This window comes from Neofelis nebulosa, chromosome 2 (genome assembly GCF_028018385.1).
Source record: "Neofelis nebulosa isolate mNeoNeb1 chromosome 2, mNeoNeb1.pri, whole genome shotgun sequence".
Taxonomy (NCBI): domain Eukaryota; kingdom Metazoa; phylum Chordata; class Mammalia; order Carnivora; family Felidae; genus Neofelis; species Neofelis nebulosa.
Window position 1 is genome coordinate 5,271,008 of NC_080783.1, and position 18,484 is coordinate 5,289,491.

An 18,484-nucleotide genomic window follows, 5' to 3' on the forward strand; every position below is an offset into this window, starting at 1 on the left:
TTAAAACTCAGTATTCTGAAAGGGGAGTTGTATGTTGTGGAATTTTCCTGAGGGAAGTATTATTTTTAATTCTTCAGGGCTGTAGTATATTTATAATAGAAAAGAATTAGAAGCAAACTCTATGTGCAATAAAGGGAGACTGATTTTATAAATTATGGGGCAGTCTTAAAATGGCTATCCTCGTAACCCCGGAAAACAAAGGTATAGAAGAGAATGGGTTGGGGTGGTGAATGACCCTCTTTTAAAAGCTTTTTTTTTTTTTTTATCGCTTCTCGGCCTTTTGGCTAAGATCAAGTGTAGTAAAAGCTTTTTTTTTTTTTAATGTTTATTTATTTTTTTGAGAGAGAGAGAGTGAGCGGGAAAAGGGCAGAGAGAGGGAGACACAGAATCGGAAGCAGGCTCCAGGCTCCGAGCTGTCTGCACAGAGCCCGATGCGGGGCTCGAACCCACAAACCGTGAGATCATGACCTGAGCCGAAGTCGGACGCTTAACTGCTTTCCCGACTGAACCACCCAGGTGCCTGGAGTGACCCCTTTTTTTCTGTTTGGTCCGTTTGTCCTGCAAGATGCAGTCCTGGGCAGCCACCTTTGGCTTTCAGGAAGGATTAGCTTCTCCTTTCTCTGAAGGAACTTGGGTAATCATTTTATTTTATTCTATTTTATTTTTAAATGTTTATTTATTCAGTGGTGGGGGAGGGGCAGAGAGAGGGAGTAAGAATCCTAAGCAGGCTCCATGTTGTCAACGCAGAGCCCAACTCGGGGCTTGACCTCATGAACCGTGAAATCCCGACCTGAGCTGAAATCAAGAGGCGGACACTTAGCCGACTGAGCCCCCTGGGAGCCCCTGGATAGTCATTTTAACGGAGACGTGTTCACTGTGGACGGCGATGATTTACTCCTATTTCTGTTATTTGTCGTTGACGCTAAGCTTTCTCGTTGCAGAGTTCGTGTCTTACTGTCTCATAATTAACCCCTGCCCCTTGCACCCAGCATAGCCCTTGACCATGGAAGGTACTCAGGACGTCCTTGTTGACGACACAAGGAAGGAGGGCAGGCTGTGGTTTTGTCGCAATGCCCGAGGGCACAGAACCTGGACGCCAGGACGCACAGGATGGCGGGCGTTCACCGGCTTGACTCCAGGTCAGGATCAGTTGTGGTGCTTCCCAGGCTCCACCGCATACAAAGGAGGGGCCTGGAAATCTGCATTTTAGGCTCCTCTCGCGGGTGTGAGCCATGCTGTGGCAGGTGGGCAGAGCAGGTGCCGAGCTGAGCTGGCTGGAGAAGGAGGGGGCCGAAGCAAGCGATGGCAGGTGCACTGAGTGCCCGCTTAGAGTCTGCGGGGGGGTGGGGGTGGGGGGGGTGGCACAGGAGAGCTTCTGGGAGGTTCTGACCTGGGGCTGCTTTATCCTACCTCTAGGAGGGAGATTTCCAAAGAGGCAGGACGGTGGCCTCCAGGTGGGATTTCTGCCGGAGCTGGGACGTTGATGGGGGCGTCTGTCCGTCTATCCTCATGAACGAGCAGGAGGGAGACCAGACGAAAACTGGCTCGTCAGCAAGTTTGGCAGACAGGACCCAGAGGCAAGACAATAGACAGAAGATCTGCCTGGTGGTGCTTACGTCACACAGCCCGCCTCGCACCTCGCGGCGACCGCCGTCCTCACGGGGCGTGCTGTGGAGTGGCCTGTGGGCTTCATTTAAGTGACAATTCTAGGTACAAGAGTTGCGGTTGCAACATAATCTCCGAGTGATCATTTGTACTCTGCTTGACAAATTTGAGCCGGTACCCCAGGTCGTTCCGGTACAATCCAACAGTTTGCGGCCGCCGACGGGAGCGTCTGCTCCCATCCCAGGGGCAGGGAAGGTGGGGCACAACCCAGTGGCCCGGGGTATTAGGAGTAGCACGGGACGCCCACGGCTGGGCCCGCGCTTCCGTGAGGGTGTGCAGTGGCCGGGGACAGTGAGGGCCCACAGTGGCTTTCATTTGAGTCTGACCCTTAGATACATAAAGGTCACAGGAGGTGGCGAAAGCCTCGAAACACGATGGCTTATAGTCTTTGGAGGAGAGAGGCTGATTTCTGCTCGTTCCGAGTCTCGCCAAAGAAACCACTCCATGCCCCTGAGTTGGGCGTCAGGGTGAACCCAGAAATGTGACAGTGACACCCTTGCCAGAAGGTGGGGTTGGCTGGGGCGTCTGGGTCTCGCTCCCCGGGGAGAGCAGCTCTGTGATGCTTGGAGAGCAGTCTCCACCAGAATGAGGCCTGTAAACTCTGAATCGAGCTCCAATTCTAGTGGTATGCCATTCAAGGCCTCCTCTGCCCTGGCCTGGCCTTGCTCTAGACCTCCTTCCCCTTCTCTGTCTCGCTCTGCACCTCGCATGACCCCAGCAGCCAGGCCGCGTAGCCACCGTTCCCCTAGGTGTGCTTTTCTACCCCTGGCCTTTGCGCACGCTGGCCTGGCTTCTCGGGAGCCCCTCCTCGTCTCTGGCATTCACGACCCAATCCAAATGTCATAGCCTCCAAGTCATAGTCTCCCGAGCACTGCCTACATGGGAAAGGACACAGCTAGAACTTCGTTCCCTTGTTTTATTCATAAACTTTTGGGCAGAGCGGCAAATTGTTCATTCTTAACTATTCACACACGTATCCGCTTCCCTCTCCTTCCCACTGGTGATGACTCTTGAAAATGTGATAATTTGCTTTGCTCAGAGCCCACGTTTTGAGCTCAGGATGTGTTTAAACTGTGATTTTCGAGCTCTTCACGGTAACAACCTGCGTTAGTGAATTTCGTTTCCTCGGGCTTCGATGCAAATTCGTACAGACTGAGTCTGCTGCTCCTTTTCTTTGCGAAAACGAAAGCCTACAACTGATGGTGAACCCTTAAAAACGCATCTGTGGTAGAGCTCCAAAAATCGGAACAGGATTTTCTTCCCTAGCCGTAGATACTGACAGATGCTTTTCCGTGTGGTGTTATCTAGATTTTCTCTGCCGTGTGATAAAGCGCTTTTTCCTTAGGCACTTCCCTCATCCCAAATCACCTTGTAAATGATGAATGCGTAAGATTTCCATTATGAACACGTCGACTCTCTTGGTGCCTCGCTTTCCAGTGGGTGCCCGAAGAGGAGGATGGCCCTTGGTGGGCCTGCCGGTCTCCCTTACCGTGTCCTTGCTGGGACGCCTCGGTGGCTTTTCTAAGGATGAGAACCCACATGCTTCCGTGCTTGTCCTGGTTGCTATGACCAGCAGGCCAATCTGAGACTTAGAAATCTTCAGGTCCTTCTGTGATGTCCTCTGCTGCCCATGTTCCCCTGACACTGTTGGTTGGATGCCACACAGGCACGGAGGTACTGTGGGTCTGGGGGAGGTGAGGGCGTTTCCGACTGGCGTGCGAGAGGTAGGGTGACGATTACTCACGTTCCAGTTATATTTGGAGGTGGGCCGACACGATCTGCCGCATGATCGGATGAGTGGGGGTGGGGGAGAGGATAGAGGACTCGAGAAGGAGGCTGTTGCTTTGGCCCGATCGGACTGGTGGATGGTTCACCCCTCATGACGGAGCAGCGGGTGTGAGGCACTAAAATGAGAGATCTGTCTGGACAGGTGAGTTCGAGATGCTTACGAGACATCCACGTGGAGATGAGGAGGAGGCCATTGGGTATGCGTGGAAGGAAAGCCAGGGGCAGGACAAACACACAGGAGCCAGTTGGCCATTGGAATCGGCAACGGGAGGTCATTGGTGACCTTGACCAGGGTGGTTAGGATGGAGGGGCAGGGAGCGTATGCCAGTGGTATGGGGGGCAGAGAGCATGTTGGGTAAGGACCTGGAGACATGTTTATGGACAACTCCTTCCAAGGGCTTTGCTGCAAAGAGCAGGAAAATACAGTTGGGGCGGCAGTGTGGTTGAGAGGCCATTGGGCGTGTTGGGACGATTTCCAACATCTTAGCTCCTGACCCTGCCCAGCCCCCTGCCAGTTTCCTCCAATGAACTGAGCCATTTCCGTAATGGCTTGTGCCCATGGGGGCCTGACCTAGGACGGGAGTCAGTGTGCGTCCTTGGGCTTAAATGGGTACCTCATTAAAGCTGACACAGCCGACTGCAATGATGCCTCACATCACAACTCCCAACCCCCTGACTGAAAATAACAACAGTTCAGAACCCTCACCCAAGTCTTTGCCAGCAAATGAGCTCATCCTTAATGTGGCCTTGATGATGGATTTACGTATGTCATCCCTCGTGAGGCAAGCACCAAGGTGAGGAAACACTGAGACCCAGGATCACGCAGAGGACGTACAGAGCCCTGGGTTGGCAAGGCCAGGTCCCAGCCTTCCATTCCCGACTGCTGATGCCTTCTCAGGCCACAGAATGGTCCCTTTTGCTGTTCTGCTTCTGGCTGGGCGGGCAGGAAGTCGTCCTCACTCGGGGGAGTGGGGCGGGTGGCAAGAAGGTGCTTCAACGTCCTGGGTGCAGACGGTTGCAGGAGCTAGAGCCCGGGGCACGGTTGGAGCGGATGAGCAATCTGGAAGATTCGTTGTGTGTGTGTGTGGATGGGGGGGAGGGGAGCGGGTGGATTTGCCATGGAAGACCGGGGCGTGAGCGAGCTTTGCGGATTCTCGCCCCGCTCCAGTGCCTTCCACCCCAGCTAACAGCACTTCCTAATAAGACCGAGGGGAGAGCTTGGGTGCTGATTTTCGACATCCATGTATTCATTCTTTAGTTTTAAAGCAAAGCGTCGTAAAGGAAGTTTTTGCGTGGTTTCCCTGTATCCCAGCTGGGAAGGGCAAGGGCACCTGGCCCACCTGCTCGGTGCCTGTTCTCCTGACCACCACGCCCCTCTGGACTTTGTCATCCTGCGTAGCTCGGGCCACAGGGCTGTGGTTCAACAGGCAAATGCCACTGCTTCCCGTTGGCCAAGAGCTCACTGCCCTCACTGGACGGCCAATGGCCAATGGCTCAATGGCCAATGGATGGCAAGAGAAGAGGACGTTTGTGGAAGACAAGCGTCCTTCTGGGAGAAGTCTTCTCTGTGCAGAGGAGAACTTCACTCTTAGTATCTTCCGGGGTTCCTTGTTCATGGCGAATAACTACAGTCCTACTTGCCTTGAAGATAGAGTTGAGAAAACCTCCTGCTGCAGGTGGAAAGGGGCCTCTGCCACTCCCCGTGTTGTCTGTGAGCTTTGGGGCTCCTTTGCCAAGAGACCAGTTCTGCTGCAGAAGCTTCTTGGAGAGGGAAGCGGAGACCTTCTGCTCTCGGAGCAGAGCCCGGGTTTGGCGGCTCTGGAAGAGGGGGCCTCCTTGTCTGGGGTGCCTGGCCCTGCTGTAAGGGCGCCCATGAGCGTCCCAGATCCCCTCCCCCACTTGCTGGCTCCAGCTTGCTTTATCGTATATGTCCACGCTCTGCTCTTGGGCCTGGGGTGGGGGCATCTTCCAGAAGCTGTTCTTCCCTGCCAGGTAGCCCTTCCCTTGAAAGCTGGCCTGCTGGCCTAGAGCTTCTTCCCCATGTTGACTTCTCTCCTTGGGCCCTTGGAACCTTTCCTGCCGGTGAGCCTCAGGGGGTGGTGGAGGGGAGCCTTAGGAGACCCCTGGAGTATATGATTCCACCTTCTAAAGGCAGGGGAGACTTTTATCAAGAACATCATTCTTTTTCTTTTCTTTGTTTTAAGTAAGCTCCTTGCCCAGCACAGAGCCCAACACGGGGCTTGAACTCAGAACCCTGAGATCCAGACCTGAGCTGAGGAGCACCTGGGTAGCTCAGTCAGTTGAGCACCTGACTCTTTGTTTTTTTAATGTTTATATATTTTTGAGAGAGAAAGAGAGAGAGAGAGAGAGAGAGAGAGAGAGAGAGTGGGGTAGGGGCAGAGGATCTGAAGCAGGCTCCGTGCTGACAGCAGAGAGCCCGATGTGGAGCTCGAACTCACAAATCATGAGATGACCTGAGCCGAGATCGGACACTTAACCGAATGAGCCACCCAGGTGCCCCTCCGCCCACACCCTCCCATCAGACTCTTGATTTAGGTTCAGGTCATGATCTCATGGTTCATGGGATCAAGCCCCACAATGGGCTCTGTGCTGACAGCGTGGAGCCTGCTTGAGATTCTCTCTCCCTCTCTCTCCGCCCCTCCCCTGCTCACATGTGTATGTGTGTTCGCTCTCTCTCTCTCTCTTTCTCTCTCTCTCTCTCTCAAAATAAAAAAGTAAACATTAAAAAAAAAAAAAAGAGCTGAGGGGCACCTGGGTGGCTCAGTCGGTGAAGCGTCCAACTTCGGCTCAGGTCATGATCTCACCGTTTGTGGGTTTGAGCCCCGTGTCGGGCTCTGTGCTGACAGCTCGGAGCCTGGAGCCTGTTTCAGATTCTGTCTCCCTCTCTCTCTGCCCCTCCCCCACTCTCTCTCTCTCTCAAAAATAAATAAACATTAAAAGTTAAAAAAAAAAGGGGCGCCTGGGTGGCGCAGTCGGTTAAGCGTCCGACTTCGGCCAGGTCACGATCTCACGGTCTGTGAGTTCGAGCCCCGCGTCGGGCTCTGGGCTGATGGCTCGGAGCCTGGAGCCTGTTTCCGATTCTGTGTCTCCCTCTCTCTCTGCCCCTCCCCCGTTCATGCTCTGTCTCTCTCTGTCCCAAAAATAAATAAAAAACGTTGAAAAAAATTAAAAAAATAAATAAATAAAAAATAAAAGTTAAAAAAAAAAGAGCTAAGATCAAGCGTCAGACGCTTAACCAACTGAGCTACCCAGGCGCCCCAAGAACATCATTGTTAAGCAAGTAATGTCAAGTTTGTTATGCTTTTTCAGGCTTTATGCTGTAGATCCCAACCAAGGTCAAATAAGGTCATCCCAGAAATGAAGTGTTTCAAGCGGGAAAAATCATCACACATCCTACTTCCCTCCCTCCCTCCATCTCTCCCTCCATTCTTTCTTCCTTCCTTTCCTCTTTCCCACTCTACCCACTTTTCTTCCTTCCTCTTATATGGATATCTCTATGGACAGATTATGAAGAAGCTTATCTTTTTCATCCCAAAGAGGGAAGAAGGAAGTTGAACTCAGACTTTTACCATGGCCCTGTCGCTTTTATTTCAGGGTAAGGATAGAAAGCTTCGGAAGCTCTGCATGCATGTACTGACTGGAAGGGACCCTGGTGGTCCTCGCAGGGTTCACAGGGGGTCACAGATGAGGCCCTGGCTCATCCATTCTCTGTCACGGAGTGATAGCCTCTGTTACTCTGAGACTCTCTGGGTCTCAAGCTTCTCCCAGCATCGAAGGTCCCTATCTTTGGGTGGAGGTTGGGGTGGTGTGGCAGCTTCCGGACAGAGCCCGAAGTCGCCCTTGATAGGGGATGGAGGGCAGAGAAAATCCTTTTACTGGTTTCTGTCCACGATGTCGAGAAAGGTCTGTTTCACTGAAAGCAGCACCATTGATGTGACGGGGGTCCCGAGAGGAGGCAGTGCCTGGTCAGGCAGATCCAACGTGTCAGCTTTGTCAGAAGGGAGCCCAGGTCTCGGGACCTTTTGAGACACCAAAGAGGGTCCCGCTGTCGCTTCCCCAAGGCCATGGCTCAGTTAATGGCATAGGAGAGGACACTCAAGTGATTCTTCTAGGACACAGAAGTCACTCCAGGCGACCGAGGTGGCCGCTGTCCCCAGTTCAGAGAAGCAGCTGTTGGGGTTAATGGCAGTCCTCTTGCTGGTCATTTCAAGCCCCCTCCCCAAACCAGGACCCCCCTGGAAAGACGGTGGAGAGAGGAATATCGCTAACTTCCTACAGTCGGTTGACAGTTTGACAGACACACCGTTTAAGTCACAGACCCTCTGAGGGCAAACGGTTGCTGAATTAGTGGAAATAGTCACGATTGTTAGCCTGGGAACGAACCATTAGCCTGGGAAACACTCTGGAGAGCACAGAGTGTTTAAAGCTTATTATTCTCACTCCCTCCCCAAGTAATTGTCTTGCCCATGAAAAACAGGCTGTGATTAAGATACTAGGATGATCTCGTCGCTGACTGATGAGCTTGGGCGTCAATCCTTCTGCAGCCATTAGTTCTGATCTTGAGCGCTACTGACCCGGAACAGGGACATCGCATCTTCCTCTGCTGCTTTCCCACGGAGCCTCATAAATTCTGCATGTGGCATTCGTGCCACGTCTTCAGCTTCTTTCGCTGCTAAGGGCTCGTGCTCCCCGTGGTGGGTTAGTGAAGCAATCTCAGCGTCGGTCCCGTGGGACTCTCGTTCCGTGGGTTGTACAAGGACAGGATGGAAAAATACAATTATTTGGGGAATGTTGGGCTAGACAGGTCTTCTCGTTACATGACTACGTCGGGTCCTTTGCACAAGTGTGCGTCTTCGAAGGAGGGAGGCGTCGAGGGCACTTCTCAAACTTCCTTTCCCGAGGCAAGGAAATCCTTTGGTGTAGAACACACTCTGGGTCTCTTATGCTCAGGTACATATTTTGGGAAATGTTGCTCTCAAAGGAAATGATCAAGTCTTTGCGATCTCCCAGGCCAGCACTGCCCAACAGTGACATAATGGGAGCCGCCAAGGCAAGCCACGGTTTTGATTTGAGTTTCCCAATAGTTGCGTTAAGAAAATAAAAGTAAACAGGTGAAATTAATTAAAAAAATTTTTTTTTTTTTTTTTTTTACCATTTATTTATTCTTGAGAGACAGGGAGCAATCAGGGGAAGAGCAGAGAGAGAAGGAGACACAGAATGTGAATCAGGCTCCAGGCTCTGAGCTGTCAGCACGGAGCCCGACGCGGGGCACGAACCCACGAACTGAGATCGTGACCCGGTCCGAACTGGGACGCCCCACCGACTGATCCACCCAGGCACCCAACAGGTGAAATTAATTTTAGTAATATATTATGTGTAGTATAATATAAAATTATGTATGAAAATATATAAATCCTTAGGTATAAATGAGGAATACATATACAATTATATATGACCTACGTAACTCATATCAAAAATACTATCATTTCAAGATGTAGTCAATATGAAAGTATTGATGTTTGGATTTTCTTCCTACCACGTCATTAAAATCTGATATGCATATGCACTTGACTCCTGCGGTACAGCTCAGACTAGCCACCTTTCAAAGGCTCAGCAGCCCCATGGGGCTGGTGGCCTGCCATACTGGACGGTGTGGCTCTATTCCACTCTCTGCCCACTGCAGGTTCCACACCCCACGTGACACGTGTAGAGGCCACACACGCTCAGTGAGACCCCTTTACAAGTACAGCGATGGGGCTTCTTGCCAAAGGGGGTCCATACCGCATTGGTCTTTGGCACACCCCTCACCCATCTGCCTAACGTTCTACTAGGATCTGGAGAATCAGCCGCAAGATGTGTGTGTGGGGGGGGCATGTGTGGGCATGTTTTGGAGCAGGTTTCTGCCTAGAATCTCATGTCCCATTCTAGCTGGGGTGGGCGGTCCGACAAGCCGGAAGGAAACCTCACTGTAATGCCCCCTTGACATTGGGGTCTGGAGCCTGGAGCCTCCAACCCTTGGCAGTCCCCCTGGCCCCTTGTCCCCTCTTCTCCCTCCTGACAAAGTTTCCCCCACGGTCTCCGCCCGCCCTCCACAGTCCCACTCGGGAGGGAGGCTGGGGGCAGAGAGTGGAAGGGGCCATCACCATCCTTTCCCTTTGCCCTTCACCCGCCAGGAGGCTCTCTCCTGGGTCTGCGATCCTGGGGGTGTCCCGCCCTCTGACCTGTCTGAACCCTCCATCTCTTCTGTGTTTGCTTCTGATGCCTGACACACCCCTCCGAGGAGGCTGGAACAGAACCTGGGGTCACAACATGTACCTCTCAGGTCACCTTGTTCTACTGAACCTTCAGCTCTTACTGACCCCGAGTGGGTGGCCTCCACGTGCAGCTGCCTCAGTTCATCTTGTCTTCCCTGCCCGGCGGGGAGCCGAACGGCCAGCGGGAACCGTCTCGGGCGTGTGGTCTGCAGTGGAGATCTGAGATGACCAAGTCGCAGATAAAGTCGCAAAGACTCCGAGACCCGGGTCGTGGCCGGCAGACAGCTGGGGCTGGGGGAGGCTCGGTCCCGGTCGTCTGACTGTGGACGGACACCACACCGAGACACTCTGTCCTCCCGCTCCCCGCTGTCTTATCTCAGCCTCGGGGACACACGGGTCAGGGCTGTGGCCTCTTGCAAAAGACAATCCTTGAGTGTTTGTGCCCCACTCTCAGGTCTTTCCTGTGGCTCTGCTTATGCTCGGAAGCTGTCTGCTCTTCACTGGGGGAGAGGAAAGGACTGGAGAACGGGTTGCTGGCCACTGACCTCACCTACTCATAATGTCTTTAAAATGGACCCCAGCGGCCCCTGTGCCTGGCGCCAAAGCCTGCCTGGCGGTCCCTTTCCTCCACGCGGTGGGCACACTTCCCACTCCTGGCCCAAGGGCCGTCGTGCTGTCACCCAGACAGAAGCGTGTGCGTCGAGAGCAGGTGCCCAGAAGCGGGGCTGGATGCTGGTTCTCTGCCCGAGCCGGCTGAGGACCCACGACTCTCCAAAGCACGTGTGTCTGGACACAAGATGCACAGAAACGGCCATCTTGTCTCTGTAAAGGGGTCTCACACCTGAGCCCGGGCTGCGAGTCATCAGAATAACTCCATGTGCCAGCCATGTGCCAGCCAGGCACAGCAGAGGGCACCAGGGTGGGTTGCCTGTGTCCTCAGCTGGTGGGGGGGGGGGGCGGGCACGGACAGGTGCATCACCAGACCCATGCACCTGACCTCCGTCCAGGCAGCTGAGGCTTTGCAACACTGGGAGCCTCATCTCACCTAGAAATAGTGATAGTTAACGTGCTACTTTGACATGGTTATGTCTCCTCACTTGTCGCCTTTTTATTTTATCATTTACTTATTTTTTAAAGTTTATTTATTTTCGAGTGAGGGAGAGTGCAAGTGGGGGAGGAACAGAGAGAGAGAGAGAGAGAGAGAGAGAGAGAGGCTCCAAGCAGGCTCAGCACTGTCAGCACAGAGTGCCATGCAGGGCTTGAACCCATGAACCATGAGATCATGACCTGAGCCGAAACCAAGAGTCGGACTGAGCCACCCAGGTGCCCCTAGTTTTAAAAATGTTTTAATGCTTACTTTTGAGAGAGAAAGAGAGAGTGAGAGAGAGAGGGGAGAGGGAGAGGGAGAGGGAGAGAGAGAGCGCGCATAGGCAGGGGAGGAGCAGAGAGAAAGGGAGACAAAAGATCTGAAGAGGTCTCTGCGATGACAGCCCAGAGCCCGACATGGGGCTCGAACTCACGAACCTGACAGCCCAGAGCCCGACGCGGGGCTCGCCGTGAGACCGTGACCTGAACCGAAGTCAGATGCTTAACCGACTGAGCCACCCAGGCGTCCCCATTTGTTGCCTGTGACATATCTCTGAGCACGTCCCCGGACGGCAGCATCAGCGGCACCTGCGAGCTCGGTATTCAGGTTCTCAGGTGCCATCTAGACCCAGCAACCCGGCAACTCTGGGTCTGGCACCCAGGAACGTGTGTGTGAACAAGCCTTCCGGGCCTGCGCTGTCCCGTGTGGGGGCCGCTGGCCTTGCTGTGGCTTCTGAGGTGGCTGGGAAGACGCACTGGACTTCGCGACCTCGTATGAAAAATGCACGTCAAATACTGCATTACATTTTTTGTACTGGTTACATGTGGAAGTAATAATATTTTTGATACATTGAGCTATCTAAAATATATTATTAAACTTCATTTTACCTGCTTCCTCTTACTTTTTTTAGAGTGGTTTCTAGAAAATTTAAAGCCACCGACGTGGCTTGTTCTAGGCGATTCTGAGGCACATTGACATATGAGGACAGCGCCCTACCAGCTTAGGGCTTGGAGAAGCTTGAGGGACACCAGGAATCATTTCCAGGAGAGGCGGGCCGCGAGCCACAGGCCAGGAGAATGAAGGTCTGATTCCCTGCAAGCACCAGAGGCGGGTGAGTTGGGAATGTGACCTTTTCATTTCATAGGATCTGGCATTTGCTTTTTGCCACTACGTGCTCACGAGACTAAATAAAGCGAACCCAAACCAAACAAATAGCCACCACCACCCCCCCCCTTAAAGACCTCAAACAAACAAACAAGCAAAGAATTCCTAAATGCTACTTAACAACAAAGGATTTCAAGGGGCAGAGATGGGTATCCGCAGCGTTGCCTTGGAGGAGGAGAGGAAGGAAAGAAAGTGCTTTTATCAGGATTCCAAATCCTGAGTAGCTGACTTACCCGGTGCTTCTGCGATGCAGATTGGTCCTCTTGCTTTAGAACAAATCCCTTTGCTGCCTGTGCGGAAACAAGGCAACCTCGGGGAGTCTGGGCCTTCCTGTCGGCTAATCCTCGGAACCCCAAGCTTAAAAGGAGCAGCTTTGTTTGGTGTGTGTGTGTGTGTGTGTGTGTGTGTGTGTGTTTTGTGGGTGAGCTAAGTGAGAAGGATGGTCAGCTGAGTGCGTGCACGGCTAAGGGTAGAAATCGTCGTCAGGGTGACTTATGAATAAGGAAATGGGTAGTAGGGATCCTGATGCGGAAGGAAGCAGTGAACAATGGAGACAGTCTTTCTGCCTCTAAATGAGTCTCTGTTTCAAAGGCACAGATTTCAAGAGCGAATCCTTCAAGCATTAGAAGAAAGAAACCCAGACTTTCGTAGCTGCGAACATGTTCAGTGCAGCATGTAGCTCCCAAAGTCCTAGACGGAGAAGCGGAAGGACCGGCCAGCCCAGGACGGCCTGTTTTTCTGTGGACCGCTCCCTGTTCGGAACCAATTTTGTGGAATCTTCTGGCTGGCAGCGTTATGTTCTCAAAGGACAGTGAGTGGGGCAGAACAGGTTAACAGCAAGCCAAAGTCTTTCAGGTCGGAGGTTCTGGCTCTACGAAGCTCGGTGGTGGGGCCGACGTTCCCGGCTAAGTTGAGCCGGGCTCCTAGCTTTGCATTGTCCCAAACCGTATGTATTAGAGTTTTCCAGGGAAACAGAACCAGTAGGCTGGGCATTTATAGAGAGATTTATTTTAAGTAATTGGCTCATGTGATTATGGAGCCTGACAAGTCCAAAATCTTCAGGGTGGGCTGTCAGGCTGAAGGCTCCGGAGAGCTGATGTTGAAGTTCAAGGCCAGAAGACCGTCTCATGCAGAACTCCCTCTTGTTCGGTGGGGGGTGGGGTCAGTCTTTTGCTGTTCAAAAGATTTGTCCTTCTGCGGATTACATGAGGCCATGCAATGGAGGGCGGTCTGTGTGGCTTGAAGTCCATCGATTAAACGTAAATCCCACCCCGCGACCTTTCATGGAAATGCCCGGAGTAATGTTTGACTGCATGTTTGGGTACCCGGCGGCCCAGCCAAGTTGACACATAAAATAAACCACAGTGCTGTATGACCTGCTATAACACTAGAGGGACCTTCCTGACGTGTCTTGTTTAATCCCTTATGTTGGAGGCAAGGGGACTGGAAGTAGCTAATGCCCTCAGCTTGACGTCCCCTGGTCAAGGGACAGTGTTCTGTCCCCGTGGGGAGGATCCCCTGGGCGCCCCGGCTCTCCTGACAAATACGGAGGGCCAGGGAAAGGAGTTCTCCAGCTTTGCTTCCGAGCTGGGCCGAGGGCTTCTGCGGCAGAAGGAAACTAGTGGGAGTCTCCTCCCGCTTTTCCAAGGGCATGACGTCAGTGGGCCATACTCCTCCCATTGTAAGCACTTCTCTACTTTATAGCTTCGCTTGAAGCTTCGGTGCCTGCCTCTGCCTCTCTGCCAGCGGGCGCCGGTGAGCCAGGCGGGCCGTCCCGCAGAAGCAAGCCGGTATGGCCGCGAGTCGAACCGGTGCGGGCCCCGGTGACCCGGGGCAAGTTGCCAGACCTCCCTGTGCCTCACTCTCCTTGCACAAAACGTACCCCTGCAGAGGGGTATGGGGACGAGTCAGTGCCTTCCCACCCTCCTCAGTCTGGGAGCCCCTTGGGTCCATGTTTCTGCCTTGCCTTCTGGCCACAGGGCCCAGCACTGGCTCTGGATGGCAGCCCGGTGGTAGAAACACCTGTAGTGACAGTTCCCCTGGTCCCTCAGGCGATGGGAGCCGCGGTCTGACAGCTCCTCCCCCGGGTTTGTGCTGCCAGCTGCTCCCACCCCACCCCCGGCTCTCCTGGGAGGGGAGGGCCACTCTCTCTCGCTCAGGAGAGCCGCTGAGGCGTGAGACCCCACTGGACCTGGGAGGTGCCCGCGCCTACACAACCTGGCAAAGGCCCAGTGCTGAGGGATGTGTCAGAAGGCTCCTGGAGGCTGGGGGATTGGGATGGATTTGCCACGTGGATCTGAGGACTCAGAGGGCCAAGGGGATAGCCTAATTATTATTACTTTTAAATGTTTCCTATTTATTTTTGAGGGAGAGGGAGACAGAGCATGCGTGGGGGAGGGGCAGAGAGAGAGGGAGACCCAGAATCGGAAGCGGGCTCCGGGCTCCGAGCGGTCAGCGCAGAGCCCGACGCGGGACCCGAACCCACGAGCCGCGAGATCGTGACCTGAGCCGAAGTCGGAGGCTTAACCGAGTGAGCCACCCAGGCGCCCCGATCCCCATCATTAAATAGACGGGAAATGCAGCAGAGGAGGGGCTACTGGCATCTCTCGGGAGTTTGCAGGTGGCCATCCTCCATGGCTGGGGTTGACCCAGAAAGGCCCCTGTAGAAGTGGGGTGAACTGAGTGGGATGGAGTCCCGGGCACCCGGCCAGCAGACAGTGAAGGTAATCTCAGTGACGGGGACGAAGGCCATTGCGGGAAGCAGGAGGCCTTGGCCCCAGGGGATCTGTGTTGAAACTGACTAGAGGGAAGGCGGTTTTCTCAGGGGAGAACGAGATGGACCCCCTAGCGAGGTGTTGCTTGATTTCTGCGATAAAATGTTGCGGGTAGACTTGTGTCCCCCAGAAAGATATGTAGAAGTCCCTGTACGGTCACCCGTGAATGTGACCTTATTTGGAAATAAAGTCTGTGTAGATCTAGTTGAGTTGAGATGAGGCCATACTGAATTGGGGGCACCCCAAATCCAATGACCGCTGTCCTCCTAAGAGGTAGTGATTTGGACACAGAGACTCACGGGAGATACACTCACAGGGCCGAAGGCCATGTGATGACCGAGGCAGAGATTGGAGGGACACAGCTACAACCAGGAGCTGCAAATAACCACTAGGAATTGGAAGGGACAAAGAAGGATTCCTCCCTAGAGCCTTCAGAGGGAGCACGGCCCTGTCGACATCCTGACTTTGGGCTTCCAGCCTCTACAGCTGTGAGAGAAGAGATTTGCGTTCTTTCGAGCCACCCAGCTTGTGGCCGCTCTTAGGGCAGCCTTTGGAAGCCGGTAGCAGAAAACGGGCATCTGCTGCTACAAGGGGGACGTATGCCCTTGTGCAGAATCCAAGTGGGCTCACAGTGGGCTGTTCAAAGCACCCTATCGTTATGTTTCTAGTCCCCGAACCCATACATGGAGAGACAGGGCTAGAAGCTGTCCATTTCCTGAGACATACAATACACGTAGGACAGTAGCAGGTGCCACGCGGAGGCACCACTCGGCCAGGACTCGGTTCGTGTGCTGCTTCAGAGCCTCAGCCATGGTGCAGCCAGGCTGCCATCTTGGAGTGAGGTCCCTGCCACTGCTGGGCCAGCTGTGGTGGCTGTCCCGGGTCCTTCGTGCCGCTGGCCAGTCAAGTGCTGGCCTTTCTCCTTGCTTCCCCATCGTGGCTGAGATGTGCCACAGGCCACTTAGGCCCACACGAGTGCGACAGGACGTGCGGGGAAGGTGACGCCCCTTGGGGGAATCCAACCAATGGGAGATGGGGCCAGTAGGCACGCATTCGTCTCCTCCCGGACTTGGACACTTGTTTTTGGAAAGTCGCAAACAACACAGAATGAGCTGTGGAAAGGTCTTGCCTGGGGCCGGCTCTTGTCCCCACCACGTTCCGCTCCGACTGTGCAGGCGGCCAACCCCTCTGAGCCTCCTGAGCACAATTGCTGACCATGCACACCCCGCAGGGTGGTTGGGGGTGGGGAGGGGCAGGGGGGACATCTGTGAGGCGCCTTCTATGGGGTCTGTGCACGATGGACACACTGACAGCTCTTCCCCTTCCTCTTTCCCTCGGGGATTCCCGTCCTACCTCGGAGGGAGTGCCGAGACCCTCAACACTTCCCTTCCCAGCATCCTCTTAGCCCTTGAAGGCAGTGCCATGAAAGAACATTAAATTAAAGTAAGATTGTCCTGTGCATCTGAAAATTAGGACCCTCACTAGCAGAACTTCGGTCTTTTAAGGTCTGTCTGTGTCACCCGTGACCAGCGATGGAGTCATATTCATTTTTTTTTTTTTTCACTGTTCGGATGCCTTGCTATTTCCTGACTCAAGATGAAGTGGAAAGATGCGAATCACTCCATGACTCAGCCACACGAGTCTCCGTGAAGGAGCATATGAAGCTTCGAAGCTTCTCCGGCTGTATGCATTATCTCAGTGGGATGTCTCTTTCTTGCAAACACCTTTCCACTCTGTCTCTTGGTTGGTGTAACACCCACCTGAATGTTGTTAAAGGGGACCTCGTTACAGCTCTTTGTGAGAGAGAGACGGTACCCTTTGGTGGAACCGAGGCCACGTTAACCAAGTTAACCAAACAAAGCTCACTGGATGTGTGACACTCCTACCAACGATGCCAAAGGAAATCATTTCTTTCATGTCTCTATTCATGTTACTTCCCGTGGTCGACGTAATCAAAAGACAAAAAGCAACCACACGCAACCCACAAATCTAAAAAATCACCAGACGTGGAGTACAACCCTCAGAGTCCAGACAATAAGACCGAGCTGCTGTGATGGCAGCAAGATGAACAAAGAGGAACACTTTTGTATGGTCAGAAACTCTCTTAATATTTTACCACATTATTTGCAGTTGGGGGAGGCAGGAGCCTTCCTGGAGAGCTGCCCTTTCACCATGGGAGGCAATGTTAATGTAAAAATCAACTCTGACTTTATATCTATTTCCATTTAGGCTTCCATTTATTATGGAGGTAATAAAACACTCAAAAAAAATCAAGCTTGACATCTGATTAGCATGTCCAGTCAATGTCTTTACCCATCACTCTCTGTAAAACAGGAGTCTCCATTTTACTAATGCTTCAGAGGATTTCATTGGCCAGCTGCCATTGCCTTTTTCCTTCCAATTCCCTCAAGGTACCAATCTTGGGAAGTGTTTGTGTTCTGGTGGCAGAATCGTCTCTGGTTCCAGCGTGAGATGAGATGATAGGGAAGCCGATGAGGCAGAAGGTCTGTACAAAAATTGTGGGCAGCCGTGCAGTGAGGTTAAAAGAAATCTACCTACAGTTTGCTGGCCCCTCATTTTTCTCCCCACACTTACCTCGGCTTTGTCAGTGTCACAGCGTCAAGGTAGAAAAGGATAAAGGATGCCCGAGTCATGCTGCCGATCACGCACTGGTAGAGCCTTTGTTAGAATGTTTCCTCAGGAGAGTGATGGGTTTGCTTTTGGTCCTCCATGTTATCTGGCTTCTTCTCTTTGGATCGAAGTCTCTCTCCCTTGGCACTGTTGACACTTTGGGCTGAGTCATTCCTTGGAGTAAGGCTGTCCTGTGCATTATAGGAGGCTTAGCAGAATCCCCAGCATCTACCCCCGGGGTGCATCCATTCGTAGCAGATCCCCACCCCCCAGCTGAGATCATTGAAAGTGTCCCAGATATTGCCGGATGTCCCCAGCCAGGGGAAGGGAGTCGTGACCTACTGCTTTGGACAGTCATGGCTCGCGTGCTCTTGGAGGACACCCTCCTTTACCCTCCCCCGAGAGAAAGTGGGATCCAAGGTGAGTAGGTTAATTCAATGGCTCCCTTTTGGCAGGGTTTTCATGGGAGAAGTGGGGAGGAAGGACCCAGGGTAGCAGAAGGTATAATTCTCCTTTCCTCTTTTCTCCCCAGTTAGAACAGGCAAGGCAGGACTCTTCTCTGTGAAGCTTGTTCTCCGTCTTCCAGAGCTATAAGGTCAGGGTGAAACCAGGAGTGGAGAGGTGAGGGGTGGAAAGGGGATAAAGGCAGCCATGTTTTATTTCATGTCTGTAGCACCCCCACAGTTTCCGGCACACGGCAGGTGCTCAGTGATCGGCCCATCCACTGAGCTTGAGTGAAATTTGCGTAAGCTCCATCTAGAAGCCTTCCCCACGCAGCAGCAACGACGTCTCCCCTGACCACTCACAGTGGCGTCCATCCTCATGGTGAGCAGAGGGGACTCGAGACCTTGGGTCAAAATCACCCAGCAAGTATCACGTCTTTGGTATAACTTGATAAAAATGTTCCATTCTTGCTACCTTCCTTCCCACTTACTGATATTTCCATCCTTCTTTTGTTGGTAATCCCTGACTGCCTGGTGGTTGGGTATGACGGCTGGCTGGCTGGCTGAAACGAAGAACTCAGTTGTTCCCAGGACATTGCTGAGTACCGACCACCGGGCCCTTCTGGTTGTGGTGCCACGGCTCTGAATATTGATCGG

General features: G+C 53.1%; 1 non-coding gene across 1 annotated transcript; it reads left to right on the top strand.

Moving 5' to 3' along the window:
* Nucleotides 1-264: 264 nt before the first annotated feature.
* Nucleotides 265-447, top strand: LOC131505714 (U2 spliceosomal RNA). The gene has a single exon (XR_009258514.1). It is a non-coding gene; the product is annotated as a U2 spliceosomal RNA (small nuclear RNA).
* Nucleotides 448-18,484: the final 18,037 nt, after the last annotated feature.